Here is a 16,929-nt window from a genome sequence, read left to right on the forward strand (position 1 = left end):
TCAAGTTCTTTGGTGGCTATGGAAGTTCATTTGTTTACAGAACCCAAAAGTTATCTGTCATTGGTATGAATGTTTATATATCTGTGTAGATAGGAAGTAGATTTTTTATTTATTTGTATCTGAAATGCTGAATCTTCTTCTTAGTTCTTGTTCTTGTGCCAAGTCCAACCCTTTCTTTCTGCCCAAAAGAGGTTTTATAATGCTAATTTTAACGGAACACCTCTGACAAGTGAAAGTTTGATAACTCTTGTTTATTAGGAGTCACCATGTCTGCTAAAAGCAAAAATCCCCCCCAACCATCTTCATCTCAGTTCTTAGAGCAACATAGCTGTGTTCAAGCACTGACATTTATGCTGCTTCTGGATCTAGTCTTGGAAATCCTTATGGCATCTGTGATATGTGAATTTACTGTCTTGTGCATCTTTGTATTTTTCCTCTGTATGCATAGAATGCCCTTTGGATTACTTTCTGCTGTGTTTTCATATATGCTTGCTGTCCAACTTGACTTGAATTTTACTCATTATCCTTGCACTTTTATTCTGATGTTGGTATCTAATCCTGAGATTTTTTATGGATTTAATATGACTCTGTCATTTATGTAGGCAGGAAGAAATGAAAGAGAAAAGATACCTAATAAATAGTGACTCTTTGTTTGATTCTTTTTAGATTGCAGATACTTTAGAATATAGGATTTCATTTCATAATGTTTCTTAAAGTCTAATACTCCTAGATTGACCTAGAACAAGGGAGCAGCCTGAGCCATTCTTAGTAGTTCAGAAGCTTTGCAAATAAGATGGAAATTATTCACTTAGCTTTCTATGTTGGTAAAAATATAAGTCACCTTGTTTCAGAGCTTACTGAAATTAGTATAGATTGCAGAACTTTTTATCTGTGCTCCCAGATAGAGGGCAAATAGTCAGAAAAGATGATCTTTTGTTTTGATGAAATCATGGAAAGGAAATAAGGCAAACTTTACTGCATTACTTACAAAGCATTTCATTCTCAGGCTATTGTTAGAACACATCTGATACAATATTGTTTTCTCTTAAGCAATTTATAAAAGGTTTCTTAGATTGAATCCTGAACATCATGTTCTTTGGAGATGAGGTCTTCTGCTGCAGGTAGAAAGAAAATCTCTTGTGTGCTGTCAGTCTGCATACGCTCGGGCAGATCTGGATTGGCAACCCATAATGGGGAGAAGTAAGAGATTTAGTGCAGGTTTTCCTCTTGAAGGAGGCAATTCTCTTCTTTTCCTTTCTGTCTCTTTGTGTTCCATATTCCTCTGTGGTATGGTTAGGCTAAAATGAGCTCCTTCTGACTTTGGAGGAATCCTGGGTTTTATAATTTTTATAAAATCACAAATATTAAAGAGTGAGAACCATTAGGTTGACTTGTTAGCAGAACATCAAGCGATGGAACTTTCTCCATTTATTTTTATAACTCATCTTTTTGAAACAGGTCCCTCTGTTCAGCTGTGAGCCAAACAATTTTCCATCTCATAATTTTGGTTTTTTCTTTCTCCTTAGGGGGAAAACTGGTGATAACTAAGCAGTATTTCTTAGATGCCACATTGCTTGTTTACTAATGTAAAATGTAACAAACTGTTTCTTCAAGCACTACAGGAAGGAGAGATCGCAGTTTATTTTCTCAGTGTTTCGTTCTGATTTCCAAATACCACAGACTCTCTGATGGTGAGGCAGCAAGTAGTTCTCTTGCTATTCCCCTAGCTTTTCTGGCTGTTTCTTTGTGGCTGGTTCTGTTCATATATCAATAGATCTTCATCAAATAATAATCAAGTCTCTGTCTTTGGTCGACCATAAAAGCCTTCCAAAACATATAGTCTTACTACTGGGCAGATTTGTGTGAGTGCTGTGTTTTAGGAGGAAAATCTTACAGTTTCAGTTTTTATTAAGCTTTAAAAAGGAGCTTAACTGCATTTTAAATGTACCCCAGAAAAAACATGTTATTGTGCTGCGTGGTTTCAATGAAAAGAGGTTTCACCCCTCTTTAGCAATTACTTCTAAAAGGATGTCTTTTCTTTATATGAAGAATAAAATGAAGAGAATCTTCAGTTTCTTTATCAGGAAAATAATGATTAACCCAATAAGTGATCTACTTGTTATAAACTGTACCTTATTTTTATTTCTTCTGTATCTCATATAAAAAAGGCCATAAAGTTAGCTGTGATGTGAAGTCTGTGCCTATGCCAACATCAGTATCTTATCAGGAGACTCATCTCTTTAGAAGAGGAATTGATTCTTGTTCCTGGCATCAAAATGTGACAAAAAAACCCTATGAAAACTGGATTTTTGTTACAGGCAAACTATTTCTTTTCTGTGAGATCCAAACTTGGGGCGTGAGAGTCTGGAAGGAAGGTTCCAGATAGGAAATGCTTGGATTTTCATAAATGTTTACTTTCAAGTAAGTAAACTTGGGATTCAAGGAGCCAGTAAGATGAAGAGGCCGCTGCCTTTCAGCTCTGTATTTTCGGTGAAATTTTGCTTTCTGAACAAATTAGCTTTTGAATTCTAGTGTCTCATGTTTTGGCTTAGTCTGGAGGCAGATCTTTCTGTATGTGTGTCTGTGTGGGGGTGTATGTATATATATATGTACATGTCTGAATGTGTATATTTAAGATTTGAAAAATGCAAAGCCCTCATCCAAAACCCATCGATGTTAATATATGTTGGCTTTAAATCCATCATTATTTGGAATGTGATTAAATCTCATTTACTTCACTGGGCCTGAAGCATGTGTTTAAAGTCAAGCATGTGCTTAAGTGTTTTCCTGAATAAGGATGCTCGCCTGAACAAGGATTTAAATTGAATGCACTCCTTCTGAACAGTAAACATCTTCTTCCATGTAATTGTTCAGCAACTTACCGAAGTCTGAGCTTCTCTTTGTTAATATATTTGTCTTTCTAGTTGATTTAGAAAGAAACATTGGATCACATGGATTTAACTCTCTTTTTGTCTGCATATTCTCTCTGTAGTTTTAATATTTTACTGTTAGAGTAAACCTCTAATGCAGGGCTGCAGTAATTTCAACGGAATGGAGAAATGTTATTTAAAATGAACTAACTTCTCTTCATCAGTCTACAGATTTATTAACCATCCATGAATATAAGAGGTTTAGGTCAGAGGGAGTATTGTCCACTTTTTCGTTATTTTCTGGAGAAGCCTCTTTAATTTGTCAGCTGTGCAGCACTTGGTAAAAGAGTAGTCTGGTTTTTCTGTGCAATTTTTAAAGGTAGTAGATTTGTACCTTATTATTATTTCCATAAATGACTTTTGGGGATTAACTTGTTTCTATGGGATAGCAATGACTGACATTTTTTAAAATTAAGGCAAATATTTGTAACATGAAAAATGAAATATGTTTGTTGCAGAAGCCTAGCAGCTAGTTTTAACTTGCTAATATTTCTGTGGTTGTGATCTAAAAAGTTGCCAATGTATTGGTTCCCCATTTGCAAAGCTAAAAAAATCTGGTATCAGTTATCAGAATTCAGAGAGCATTTAAGAATATATATTGTTTCTAGGAATCTCTCTGCAGTCATTTCCTTAAAATTGTATGTCATTTTGTGTTGTGGACACTTATTTTCCAGCAAATGTATCTAAAATTAGAAGTTACTTGTACCAGGTAATTGAGTAGAATACTTTCCCTCACTAAAAAAAAAAAAAAAAAAAAAAAAAGAGTGAGTCACAGTGTCTTATTTCTACTGAGGAGCAATAGGAACAGGTCCTTAAAAATTCCAGTCCCTCCTGTAAGAAATTCATATGTCTTAAAAACTACAATGAAATTCTAATGTAGTGATCTGGCTGGTTGCAGCCAGCCTCAACAGAGAGAGTAGTGMAGTGAATCTCAGCCTGTGTTTATATAAGAAACTCTAGTTTGCACTTCCTTTAGAAAACAAACAAACAAAAAACAATTGAAAAATGATTGCATTTTAGATCTATGCATTAAATGGAGGCTTTGAATTTCATGTTGTCTTGAATTTGCCTTATTTTTATTTCAGAAATTGTCTTGTTAATTTTCAGCTTAAATACTGACTGGAATCTACTTCCCCTCCTCACAGTCATTTCCTGGGATGACAATGAAGTATTTTGTGATACACGGCAATCTTGGTTACCTCAGAGGTACCAGTATTCCAGGGCAGCAGAGGTGATATTCTGAATAGGGAGGATATTCTGAAGTTAAAAAATGCTGATACTTCTTCTAAAGGTGTCTTTTGCCTTTCAGATCTGATTCAAATGCTTGTTGTAAATTTAGGGCATATTTAGAACTGCAGTAAAGCTTTCATTTTTACATCTTCTCTTTTAGTTTGCCTGATAGCTAGCTTTTTGACATATATGTGTGTTACGTGTTTTCAGATCTGATTAATAAAGAGTACAAAATTCAACTGTACTTGTACTGTTGAGCAATTGTGAAAGCATTACTTATAGCATCAGATGAACAGAAAAAGAAAACGTTCAAGGGGATATTATGAGCTTTTTGATGTCTTTAGAGGACCTACCATCACATTTTCTGAAGCTTTTGGGGACTACTACAACAGAGGTAGCAAAAGTAGATACAATAAACAGTATGTTTGGCAATTCTGCCAATGCAAAGGGGTATTATTAAAAAATTAAGGCCATTAAAATCGACTTCTCCGCAGATTGCTTTGTCTGTTGGACCACCAGACTAGCTTAATAGCTATCTCAGCATCTTGACAAAAGTTTGAGGTTGTTACTTAAATGTAGGTGTTAACTACTTACTCAACTAGATGGACTGATTGAATTCTATGTACCTGCCTGTGAAAACAAAAGACACAGTCTGACTTTAACCCAGGGCAGCTAATCTGTTCAAGCTCTCTTTACATTAAGTGGAGTAGAAGAGCTCCTACAGAAGGCAATTCCAAGTCTGCTCTCAGTCTTCCTCTGGAGGAACCTCTGTCTCTTCATTTACTGGAGAGGAAACCTAGGAGATTAGCTTCCTTAGGTGAATGTTATCCCTTGGGAGCCTCTTGTAACATAACAAAAAGCTACATAGTGGATTGCATTTTTGCCTTGATGTGCATTGCTTTGGCATGCATTAATTCCGTTACTACTTTTGCTGATTATTTTCCATTTCATCTTCTTGTTGCTGTTTTCTATTTATATACTGTTCATTTTACTGAGGACAAGGTTATACCTAGAACATTCAGCAGCTCTGCAAGTATATTTTTTGTGTGGGTACTAGGATTAGCATTTGATGTTAATATGAAATGTGAAGATAGGGGCAGTTCTGGTGTCTACTGAGTCAGTAGGAAGACTTCAGTTGAGTTCCATGTATTTTAGATTTAGCTGATAATTCTAAAATTTCACCCTGAAAAATACCAGTCACAAATTTCACTATCTATGAAGATCAAATTTTAAGTCAATTCAGAGTTTTAAAAAATAAACCATGGTGTTAAAATATATGATGAAATATTTTGACTCTAATTTTTTATAGTTGTTTGCTATTATATATACGTAATTTATTGTGCCTGCAGCAACTTGAGAACATGCTGGAAAATGAGATGATTCATTTCAAGTGTTTTATCCTAGTGAGCAAAATTTTAATCAGTGAGTTTTCTAATCCCAGCTCGGTTATTGGCACACTCTGTAAACTTGGCAAGGTCAGAGAAGGACTCTATTGTAGACATGATGTTGCATCTCAGCTAAATCATTACCGTATATGCTTTAATTTATATGTATTATAGAATTTTTAAAGAACTAGAACTGTAGAAAGGTGCTCTGATAAGCTACACTAAGGTAGTCTAATAAAATAAATTATGATGAAGATAAATCTTATCTTGGGTTATATTACATATCCTATTCAAAATTTTTACAAATTCATCTTTAAGACAACCTTTAATCTACTATAAAAGAAAGTGAAAACCCTTAACAGATTGACTGCTGTCTTTTTGTCATGCTTACAAGTTTGTCACTACAATGTTCAAAGCATTGTGAATTCTAGCATGCAGTGATCAAGAACTGTATTATCAGTTTGCTGTAACTCAAAGCATGCCATTTGCTTTTGTCAAGGCGATGTTAATTTTAAGGGTATAGATATTAATTTAGAAAGAAAGAAAGTATTCCAGTCTCCAAGAATAGTTGCATATGTGAAATGGATGATGATGATAATTCAGAATGTATTCTAATTAAATATCAGGCAGTAAGTAAAACAAGAACTGCCACATACTGGGGTAGAATTTTCAGAAGTATCTAGTTTCTTCATTAAAAAAGAGATAAAGAATCCTAAATGCTATTGAAAGCCAATAGAATTGGGCCTCAAAACTCATGACTGACTTCTGAAAATGTGACATAGACTCCTAATGCACAATAGAATTTTTATACAGAGATGAATGTGAAAAAAAAAATCTGTATTTGCTTAGAAGAAAACTTGCACAAAACCAACACAAGCTTTTCAGAATGGTAGCCTGATATAATCCCCTACTAGCCCACTCCCAACATTAAGCTGAGAATAGGATCACAAAACATGATGTTACATGCTTCCTTTTTTGAAGTAGAAGTTCAATTCCTTTACAATGCAAAAAAATGAAATTTCCCTCAGATACCAGAAAGCAGAATGCATTTCAGCTTAACCAACCCAGCAAAAAAAAATCAATGGATATTATTAGGCAATTATAGAAGAAGAAAGAAGGAACTATAAAAAAAAAGAGAGAAGAAAATGTTCTTGCTAGGACCCAGGACTCCTTGCAAAGACTCAGAAATGCTTAGTAGGTCATCAGATTAGGTAGATGTGTAAGCCTGCAGAATTTGAGTGATAAAGGCATAAGCAAAATTTTTCTAAGCACAGAAGGAAAGAAAGATTTTATTTATCATATATATGAATTGTATGTATGTATATACATATGGATGGGTGGATATATGTAGTACAACAACAAAAATCAGAACAGAGTTAAAAAAAACCAAAAAACAGAAAACAAAACCTACTTGACTCTATTTTAGATGGATGAATTATACAACTTGCAGCTCTCTCAAAATGGCAGTTTTAATAAATGCAATTTGGTTTATCGACCAATTAGTTAAAACACTATTACCTCATATTATCTCATGATATTTTGCTTTTCTGTTCTCTAATTTTCAAAAAGTTTTAAATAATATTGTTTTTAACTACCCCTTTTGTTTTGTTTTTGCTGCTGCATCACATGTACTGCGACTGCAGCCTTTTGTTCAGTTTATCAAGCTCCATTTCAGACAAGGTGGCAAACTGATTGCTGAGTGTCCCGTGCTGGCAGTGCTGTTGTGCTCATGCAGAAACGACACAAACTGGCAAGTAGGCCAGAGCCATTAAGAAAACTTTGGAATGTAACGTAATTAAAATACTAGCAATATTGATCCCTTATCATATGGAAATTTATTCAAACAGTAATTTTTGGAGGACATACACTGAGAACTAATGATAATTATGTTGGCCTAAGTGTTCCCATTTTCTCACTTCGCTACTGTCATACACAGCCATTTAGAGGCTATCATCTCGCTATTATTTTCTGAAATAGTTTGAACAACAAACGTTTGGGAAAAGGTATTAACGAAAGCGAGAGTCATTTCAAAATAGCTATGTTTTACAATACATATTAGCTTCTTAAATCCTGTGCTGGACTTAAAGAGCTGCAAAACAAACAAAAATCTCTTGGGTCATCTCAGCAGCTAAAAATACTCAGAGATGTGGAAAACTAAGGAGAATCCAGCAATATGAGAATGGATGTTTTCTCTTCTAATAAAAACTGCTTCATTTAAGAGATAACACAGAAAATGTAAAAAAGAGGAAGATAAATTCAAACACGTATGGATTCCACAAATTAACTCAGCGTATTGGCAGTTGGGAGGAGTAACTGGCCCTATCTTTCATCTTTCTCTCTTCTTTCACAGTATTCTTGGTGCTTTAGTTTAGAGAAAATTAAATACCATATTTTGGAGGTGTTGAAACCATTGAACTAGTTCTTTTTCTGCCTTATCACCTATTTATAATACTATAATCTCTAGCAGAGTCTGCTTACAATTTTCAGTAGCAGAAATCTTTGCATGGACGTATATGAGAACACAGAAAAAGATTAAATCACTTTAGTTTAGCAAGGCTCTCTAGTGCATCCTTATAGGTAAGCAGATAAATATTCTGTCCAGCTTTCAGCACAGACAATATGCAAAGTAGATCAGAATAAAAATACTAGACATTTTTTTTTTCAAATCTGGATGCCTAAAGATGAACTATGATGTGCCCTGAGAGCGGTCTGAGACATCGATGGTGTGCCAGTATGTTTGCTTTATAGCAGCTCCCAGCCATGCTGGCCTTACCTGCCTGGACTTTTTGCAAGCTGCAAAGTCTGCTCCATCCCACGCTGAATGAACAGCTTGTCTGTCCACCAGTGCGTGTCCATTGCTGCTCCTTCCGCGAGCACACTGGGCCGTTGCTGGCCTTAGTCTCCTGCAGGCCAAAGCCACTTGCTATGCTACACTGCACATGTCTCCTCAGCATCTATTTACTCCTGTTTCCCACTGATTTTCRGCTATTTCTCCTTTCCTATCAACATGAGCATTCATCTCAGCAGCCTCAAGGGACAGCCCTCCTGGGCTGTGGCTGCTGGCAGCCTGGGCTTGTGCTGTGCGGGGGTACAGGGGGGGGGGGACTGGACATGTGCTTTGTTGGAGCTTTTGATCACCTCTGCCATTGTAACACTCCAAACAGGACATGAGGCCTCATAGGACAATGTTGGAGGACTGTGAGAGGATCAAGGGTGCCAGACCTGATGTGTTGCATCCCTTCTGCAAGTGAGGCTGAAGTCAGGCAGGCCGACCTACTTGTCCTTGTTTTCATCTGACAAGTGTGGTGGCTTGCACCAATGTGACAGTTGTGTGGAAGATGGGTAGATGAGGACGTGAGTGCGAAGTCAGAGATACTGCGGCATGATGGTAAAGGTACACTATGCTGTTCTATATAAGGGGAGTTTTGTGTACTGAGAATTTATATATATTTTCTGAGTTATTCTTCAACTTTTAGATACTTTTTAGGGCTGTGGAATCTGTAAGCGTGAGGCAAATTATTATTGTGTCTAAACTTTTACAGCATACTGTGACTGTAGGAGGTTACAAAGGAGAGGCAAAGAGGCAGTCCTTTGTGGAGAGCTCAGGCTTGTGATATAGGAGGCTAATATACAACTACCAAGTGGGACTACTGTTTGAGCAAATGTTCACTAGTGCAATTAGTGCTTTGTGCAGGACAGGAGGGCTAATTGGCCAACTGCAAAATATAGTGACCCTCTTATATTATGCGCTGATTTTATTCTGCGAGGATCTTTCTGGAAAAACGCTATGCAACCAGACCAGACAGAGTTATGATTCTGTTCCTTGCCCTTGTAGATTAAAGTAGGTAGCTAGGTTTTAATTAGGTGAAAGACATATCTTTAGAAGATCTCCAGGAAATTATTTTACATTTAAAGGTAAGAGCAGGAAAGAGGAAGGATTGTGGCTGAGAAGCAAAAGCTTTTGGGCTTGTCTYGGATGCATTGTATGCATGAACCCTACTCAGACTGTATTTAGAGACGTAATCCGGCTCCCAAAGAGAGGGAAAATGCAGTGTTAGAGATATTATCCATATAAATATTTTTGAATGTTTTCTTTTCATATAGTTAAGCTAACCCACCAGAAATATAATGTCTGGCAGTATCTTACTGATTTCTACATGTTACGGTCTTTCGTTTCATTCATAAGCGTGTATTTACCTGTCTTTTTAATTCAATACRTCAAATAACATTTCAGGTGTGTAAATTGGACCATTTATTCTGGCAGTGAATTTGCTTTAATCCTCACAAAAGTGGAGAAAGAAAGATGCTAGGAAACTAACATTCCAGTGTTATTACAGATTTGAGCTTTCTCAGGAAAATTAATTGTGAATATAGAAAACACTATCTAAAGGGGATTCTGTTGAGCTCCAAGGCACATGAAGCATATCGTGTGATTTGGCCCTAAATGTTTTCAAATCCTTTACCAGTCACAGTTCTGCACCTAGCCATGGTCATTAGTTCCGTTATCTAACTGCTTTTAAAATTTTCTTAATTTTGAACTTACATTTATTTATCTTGTTCATGTCAATCTCATGGATATTACCCTTGTTCTTCTGAGACTATGGAGGAATTTAATCCATATCCTATTTATAATCTCATTTTACATTTCAAAAATCAGGAGTCTGCTTTGCTCCTTTGGTCTAAYAGAGATCTACTTGTCATTACTGAACACCTTAAAAGACATGTCTTCTCATCAGATCTTTCCTGGAATAGATATTTTAGAAGTAGAGTAGCAATAGAGTTTTTGTGACAGGCTGTTTTAGATAGTAACTTCATTTAAGAGTTTTAGAGTATTTTTAGTAATACTAATTGCCTTGTTGAACATGATATCTAAATGATATTAACAGAGAGGGAAATTAAAAATGCACATATAGGCTTATATTACCATACCTCATCCTTATTTTCCTGAGTGAATATACTTACATTTCTCAACCTTTCACTAAGAGCTTTTTTCCCAAATTTTTAATGATTTGGGGGTTTGTTTTCCATTTTTTCTCATTTTCTGTCTGTTGAATGTAAAATCTAGAAGTAGCTATTAGTGGAATAGCTGCATCTCTTTAAAAGTCCTAGTAAGCCTCCTGCCCCCGCAAAAAATACAATGCCTTGTGCCATCGCTACACACACACATCCCTGTTTTCTACTCTGTTTTTACCTGTCTCTTTGCCCTTCTCCAAAATCTCTACAATTTCAAAGAATTCTATAAAAGTTAATACATTAAGTTCTGAAAACTGAAATGAATCACTGATCTGTTTTAATAAATACTATATTGTCATACATTTGCTAACTTATTTATCCAGTGATTCATCAGTTTAGCTTTCAATATGCATAATATTGATATGATTTATTAGATCATACATTCAGTTCAGAAGATGTATTATATTTGGTAGATCTTGACATCAGTTCAATGTAAGATGACTTTATCTGACTTATGAAGATATATGTGATTTCCAAAAGCAGCCTATCTGTTTTTGATAAATTCTTCATTGAAAAGTGCAGAAATTAATTTATTGTAAGAGATGAAACATTMATTTCAGGATTCTAAATATAGAAATTACCCATTATTTATATTTGTATTTCATAGCTGAGCTATATACTGTGCATGTCTTCACCTTTCATATACTGAAAGTAATATTTTGAGCATGACAACTTCACTTCATATATTGATGAGTTCTCCAGTGAAAAGCACTTTGCTCTGTAGAATAGAAAAATCAATTTAGCATAAGGTGATCTCATTAAATTCTATTTATCCAAGATTGCAACAGTATAGAAGAAACCAAGAGTGAAAATAATTGTTCATTTATTAATCTGAGTAGCTTGGTAGAAGAAATCTACTGATCAGGAAGTGGTGACTGCTTGACTTCTAACTTCAGTCTGCCAGCACTAACTCCAGGAGGTTTGGATTTCAGTGTGAGTTCTGCTGATGTCATAAGCATTTGTGGCAATACCTTGCTGAAGTGACACCTCTAAGATGGAGTAACAGATTAGCATGAACAGTTAGTATATTTTGATATTAATTTGCCATAGGAATGTTAATATTTTTAAAGGTTTTAGGCATGTATGTACCCTGGCTAACTGGAGGTTTAAAAACTGAAGCTTTAGTTAACCCTTTAACTTTTAGGGTTATTGGTTTCTAYGTTTAGTTTTAAAAATTAACAAAGCACTTTGAAGAGACAATGAAATCCCTATGACATTAAAAAGGCTATTTTGAAAGTTGGCTCTTAGCCAGCTCTGTGTGCCAGGGTTTCATTGCTGACTCTTAGGGATGCTAAGTTTCTACCTCCTATTCTTTTACATGAAATGGTGTAATACTTCCTGCCAAGAAAAAAAAAAAGGGACAAAAGAGAAAGGGCACGTACTGTCAGGAGGTCCAGGGTTTCACATTACACTTCTGGCAGCAATGTCTATGGGAATATCTTTGCTTTGGATTTAAATTGGAATTTTCTCTCTGATTTTTAGGATTTCAAAACCATGATTTTGGTCTGGATTTCTCTTTAGTAAGCGTAATTGGTTAGAAAGACAAGTTATAGTATACTGGGAGTGATTAAATATGACACTTAACAGTTAGTGTTCATAACATGCACCTGTAGAAGTGATGATGTCTTCAGCTTGCAACTACAGATCCTGGATCACTGTGTCTGTAAACATTCAGTTGCGTCTGACATACAGCTCATTGAATCCAATAATGTAGCTACCACATAAGCTGAGTTCAGGTCATGCAGTCTCTACAGGTGTTTTATTCATTGACCTTTTTATTTTATACAAATAAAAAATGAATATCTTAATAGACTCACACAAAATTCAGCTTCTTTGAAGTTAAGAAATGTGCAAGGAGACAAAAGTCCCTATSTAGTAGTTAAATTAAACATCCCTTACACGGCAGGGAAGAATGGTRTGCAGACTGTCCAAGGATAACAGTAGTTAAATTGCTGGTTTATGGTTTAGGCCAGAGATATGTGGGTATAAGGATTTGTGTTACTGGCCAAACGTATGCTGTTTATGTCCCAGATCCTGAACTACTGTGGATTTTAATCTGTCCTTGTGCTCTGCCTCTTTTCAGGTCCAGTTCTATTCAGCCATGTTCCAATCTTGAGCATATATGACTGTTTAGCTAGCAGAACTTGTGTACCTACTGATGTCAGGTGCCCTAGTTACTCTGATCTTTCTCATGCATTTTGTCTTTTGATGTTAGCAGAGAATATTTATCAAAAACTAAGTTCTTGTATTCAACCATCCAAGTAGCCACCCAGTTGAGTGAGGCCTGGAAAAAACATAGAGAAAACTTAAAAGAACTGGTAAAATGGAGTAATGCTTTAAAGATATCTTCTTATTTTGGGGGGGATCTCAGACTGAAAAATGTGCTGTTGTCTTGCAAGTAGTTATACAGTCTTGTACATAAGGTACTTGCCAGGGCTAGAAAAGTTACTTTTTGTTATAGGAAGGTATGTCACTATTATATCAAGATCTACGAAAGATTAGTGACTGTAACTATAATATGCAATACCTATTGTGCTTTCTGAAGTTTTTGTCTCTAAAGGTACTTTAGTGATGTTTTAGATCAAGGGTGGAATTCCAGTAGTGCCAGTTCATTGGATGGTGGATTCAGTCCTTGGCTGTAGTATAAATCCTGTGAAGAGGCTCCAAGAAAAAGAAATCCTATTGTATTTTAACCAGTTTTTAATTTTTCACACTTTAATGACATTTGGCRGGTCGACTGGAAAGAGCTCCTGAGTGAAAATTTTTCTAAATAATTCTAAATGAAAAGTTCTCAATGAAGATGCATTTAATAAAAGAAATATTTTTAAATAATTTCTCTTTTCTTTCCAGAACTAAACATAACGTTTGTGTGCTTCTGCAGTATTCCACTTTCACAGAAATGTTCTCCAAAGAGGTAGTAATTCATCTGATGTCATAATCGGCTTTTGTCGTAATTGGTATTTTTATTTTATTAAACTTTCACAAAAGRTGTGGAGGAAAGCAAAAAGTTGAGCTAAATTTACAGGAGAGAGACGTTTTGGGGCTTTACTGAATTTAGTMCCTGGGAGTACCTCTCATAACAATAATGGATTAATGTCTTTAAATGGTTTTGAGCTAGAAGAATTGCTGAGCAAACAATAGAGGTAGCTTCAGAATGAATCAGTAGCTAGTGTGGCTTCAGAGAGAGATTTTAATTTCCACCAAGTTGATCTGAAACGGAAACGTGATCCAAAAAGGTACAACGGTTACTGAAAGACCTGTTGACCTGTTACYTGTTGACCAAAAAGAGCTAGACTTGCAGTTTCCTTTATGCATTATTTGACAATCAGTTAGATTTTAATCTAACTGAGTAACAGTTTGTGAGTAACGATTCCTACGTCCTATAACAAAACGCTTAGGAAGTCCCCTGCCTGGAGATTTCAAGTAGCTGGCTGTTATTACTGGTGATTTCTCTACTAATAATATATGCTGTCCTAACTTCTGGTACTGTTCACCCAGTGGTGACATTGGTACATCTTTATATGTTTGTTAGAATAATCTTTAAATCTCAATGTCATGCWTCTTAAAACTTTCTTTTGTCAGAGTATTTAGATAAACAAAGCTGGCTTTAAAAACAGGAGCAAAAGAGCTGTCATTGATTCACTAAGAAAAGTTATGAGGTTAGGCATTTTGTTTCCTTAGTACTGCTCAAAGTAGTTCATACTTTGGATCATGTGATGGATAGTGGCTATGTAGCCTCCACACAGGCAGACTGTTGCTGCCTCTAGCCTTATACCAGAATCAGAACAAGAAGTTTTTGCAACATTGAAGTATCTCAGTATTGTAGTTCCAAAGGGAAGATATTCTACAYTTCTGAATATCAAAACTCCCAATGTTGGAAGGTTCCAAGTGTGCAGGTTGTTTCCAAAAAAGGAAAAATGAGGTGTTTGATGTTGTCTTGAATTTGGGGTTTATGAAAGGCCACTATGCGTATCCTTGTGGCTCAGGTATAAACCTTCTACACACTGTAGAAGGAAAACAACTGTACAGATCTGTAAATAGCAATGATATTTAGGTAAACTTGCCCTGGAGAAAGTTTCTGAAGTTCTGTTTTGAAGGGTTAAACTACAAGTTCATACAAAAATTTCTTATGGCTTTATTTTTGCTTCAGGATACCTTTGCTTTGCTTTTTGCGCTTTCTCAGCTGTCTCTATTATATTTAGCATTGTATTCCTCCCCTGCTGGACTTTTCCTAGATGTATATCTTGTTGCTAATACCATTCTGTCTCAGATAAATCTGTTTTGTGGTACACAAACTGTTGCAATATTTTCACTCAGTACTGCTTATTGTCTTATATAATCCTTTCCACAGATATATGTATCTTTAGACTGATGAAAAACCTTCAAAATATGCTGTTGTTTACAGCATGTTGCTTGTTTTGAACAGATGTTCGCACTAAGGAGAGTTGGGCACAAATTATAGCATTTTTTGTGGATAATTCTGCCTCAGCACCTGAAAACTAAACAGAAAAGCAAAGTACGTTCATTCCGCTATTGAGATAACGGAACGGACAAACAGGCTCCTAAATCCCTAGATATACTCAAGGAAAAAAGTACCACGGGATTTCAAAGCCCTAGAGCTTCCCTGAAAATAAATCATCGCAGAGCAGAGAATAGATAGCATCCTATGGCATATTCCTTCAGCTCACAATTCAGTGCTTATTGTTGTCTCAGTATCTATGTTACCAATGCTGCATGCAAAAGGAGAGAATTTCAGTTACCTCTTTAGAAGTTACAGCTCTCTTTCGATATGTATTTCTTCGTTGCTCATTGTTAGTCATATCCCATAAATGAGGACAGGCAGACAGGTCTTTGGCAATCAAAGAGAAACTTCTCTTACCTGTTAATTTCTATTTTTGGAAAGGAGCCACTTGATCCTGCTGACTTGTGCAGTATTTAATGTACACCAGCAATGTTTTTKGACATGCAGTATTTTCACACATGCTCCAGCAGATTCAGATATTTGCAGCTGACCCTACAGTTGCCATTTTTTCTGAACCTTTAACATTTGCAGTTATGAGTCAACCTTATACTTTTATTTCCCAAATGGCTGCTGGAGCTAGTACCATTTTGGGATTGATCAGCAACTTTGCAGAGGGTAGCCTTACCATGATGTCATTGTTCTATTTTTCTGCAGCTTTCTCCTCTCTGCCTCCCAATAAAAAAGAGCTGACCACAAGTCTCTTAAAAGAGCAACCAAGAGAAAATGTTTATTGAAAAAATATTATACATGTAAATATACCAGATTACCAAAACCTTTCATAAACTGTAATAGGCTTATTTTATGTATATGGAGAAAAACAGTGCGGAACACAGAGAAGTCAGGAGGGCTGTGCATAATGTTCAGAAGTACTGTTAGAATTATACCATCTATAGAATGTTTTGCAACAGCTCCAGCGGTTGGGTTGTTGTCCATAGCACCGCTGTATAGATGTGGAAAACAAAATAGACCGTGTTAGTCATAAAACTCAAGAAACAAGCTTGCCTGCCCTACAGACAGTTAGGGAAAACAACCCCTCCCTCTGATCCTGATCATCTTTTCATAGGGTCAGTCAAATTCCAGGGCATTTGTTAGTGAMTTACCTGAGCAAATCTGCCAAGGAACTTCAGAAGGAAGAGAGGTTCAATTTGCAGGGTGCGTGACCCACCTATTCTACTGGTGTTCTTATAGAAAATGTTTTCATCCAGTTAGTCCCCTCAGCTTCGACCTGTGGGGGAATCATGATCRGGTATATTTCTTTGCATCTCTATATCTGTGCTACCAAATAAATGAGGTCAAATGGCATGGATTGACCTTTTCCACACTCTGGACATGTGACTCTGGTCTCTCCTGAGCCCATGCTTATATCTACTGTCAAGTAATAGAGGGATAGACCATGAGCTCGAGCACTGGACTCCTGCTGGCTGAAGATTGTACTATTYAAATAGCTTTCTCCAAGAGATTTCTCCAGTATCCCTTAGGCTTGAAGCTGGTGCTTGGTCCTAGATTGTTTTTCACTTACTCATATAGATACAGATATTTGTACAGACATTTTTCTTCCTCCACAGTGAGCATTGAGGACCCACCTAAAGAAGTGCCAGTGCTGGGATAGGGACTCCAGAAAGAGTACCTGTATTAAGACAAACTCTTCATTCATACCATATAACTAACAATCTTAACAAAGAACGGTAACAGTGAGTGAGTTGTTTGCCTCCCAGAAGTGTCAGCTCATATGGTTCCCAAGCAGCCTTTTTTATTTATTTTTTAATAAAGCTGTAGGAAAATGCTGCTGCAAAGACCATCAGGAGGTCTTTTGGTGCAGGATTATTCAGCCTCCAATATCATCACCTGT

The sequence above is a fragment of the Rhea americana genome, unplaced genomic scaffold (assembly GCF_003343005.1).
Source record: "Rhea americana isolate MKP2758 unplaced genomic scaffold, rheAme1 scaffold_38, whole genome shotgun sequence".
NCBI lineage: Eukaryota > Metazoa > Chordata > Aves > Rheiformes > Rheidae > Rhea > Rhea americana.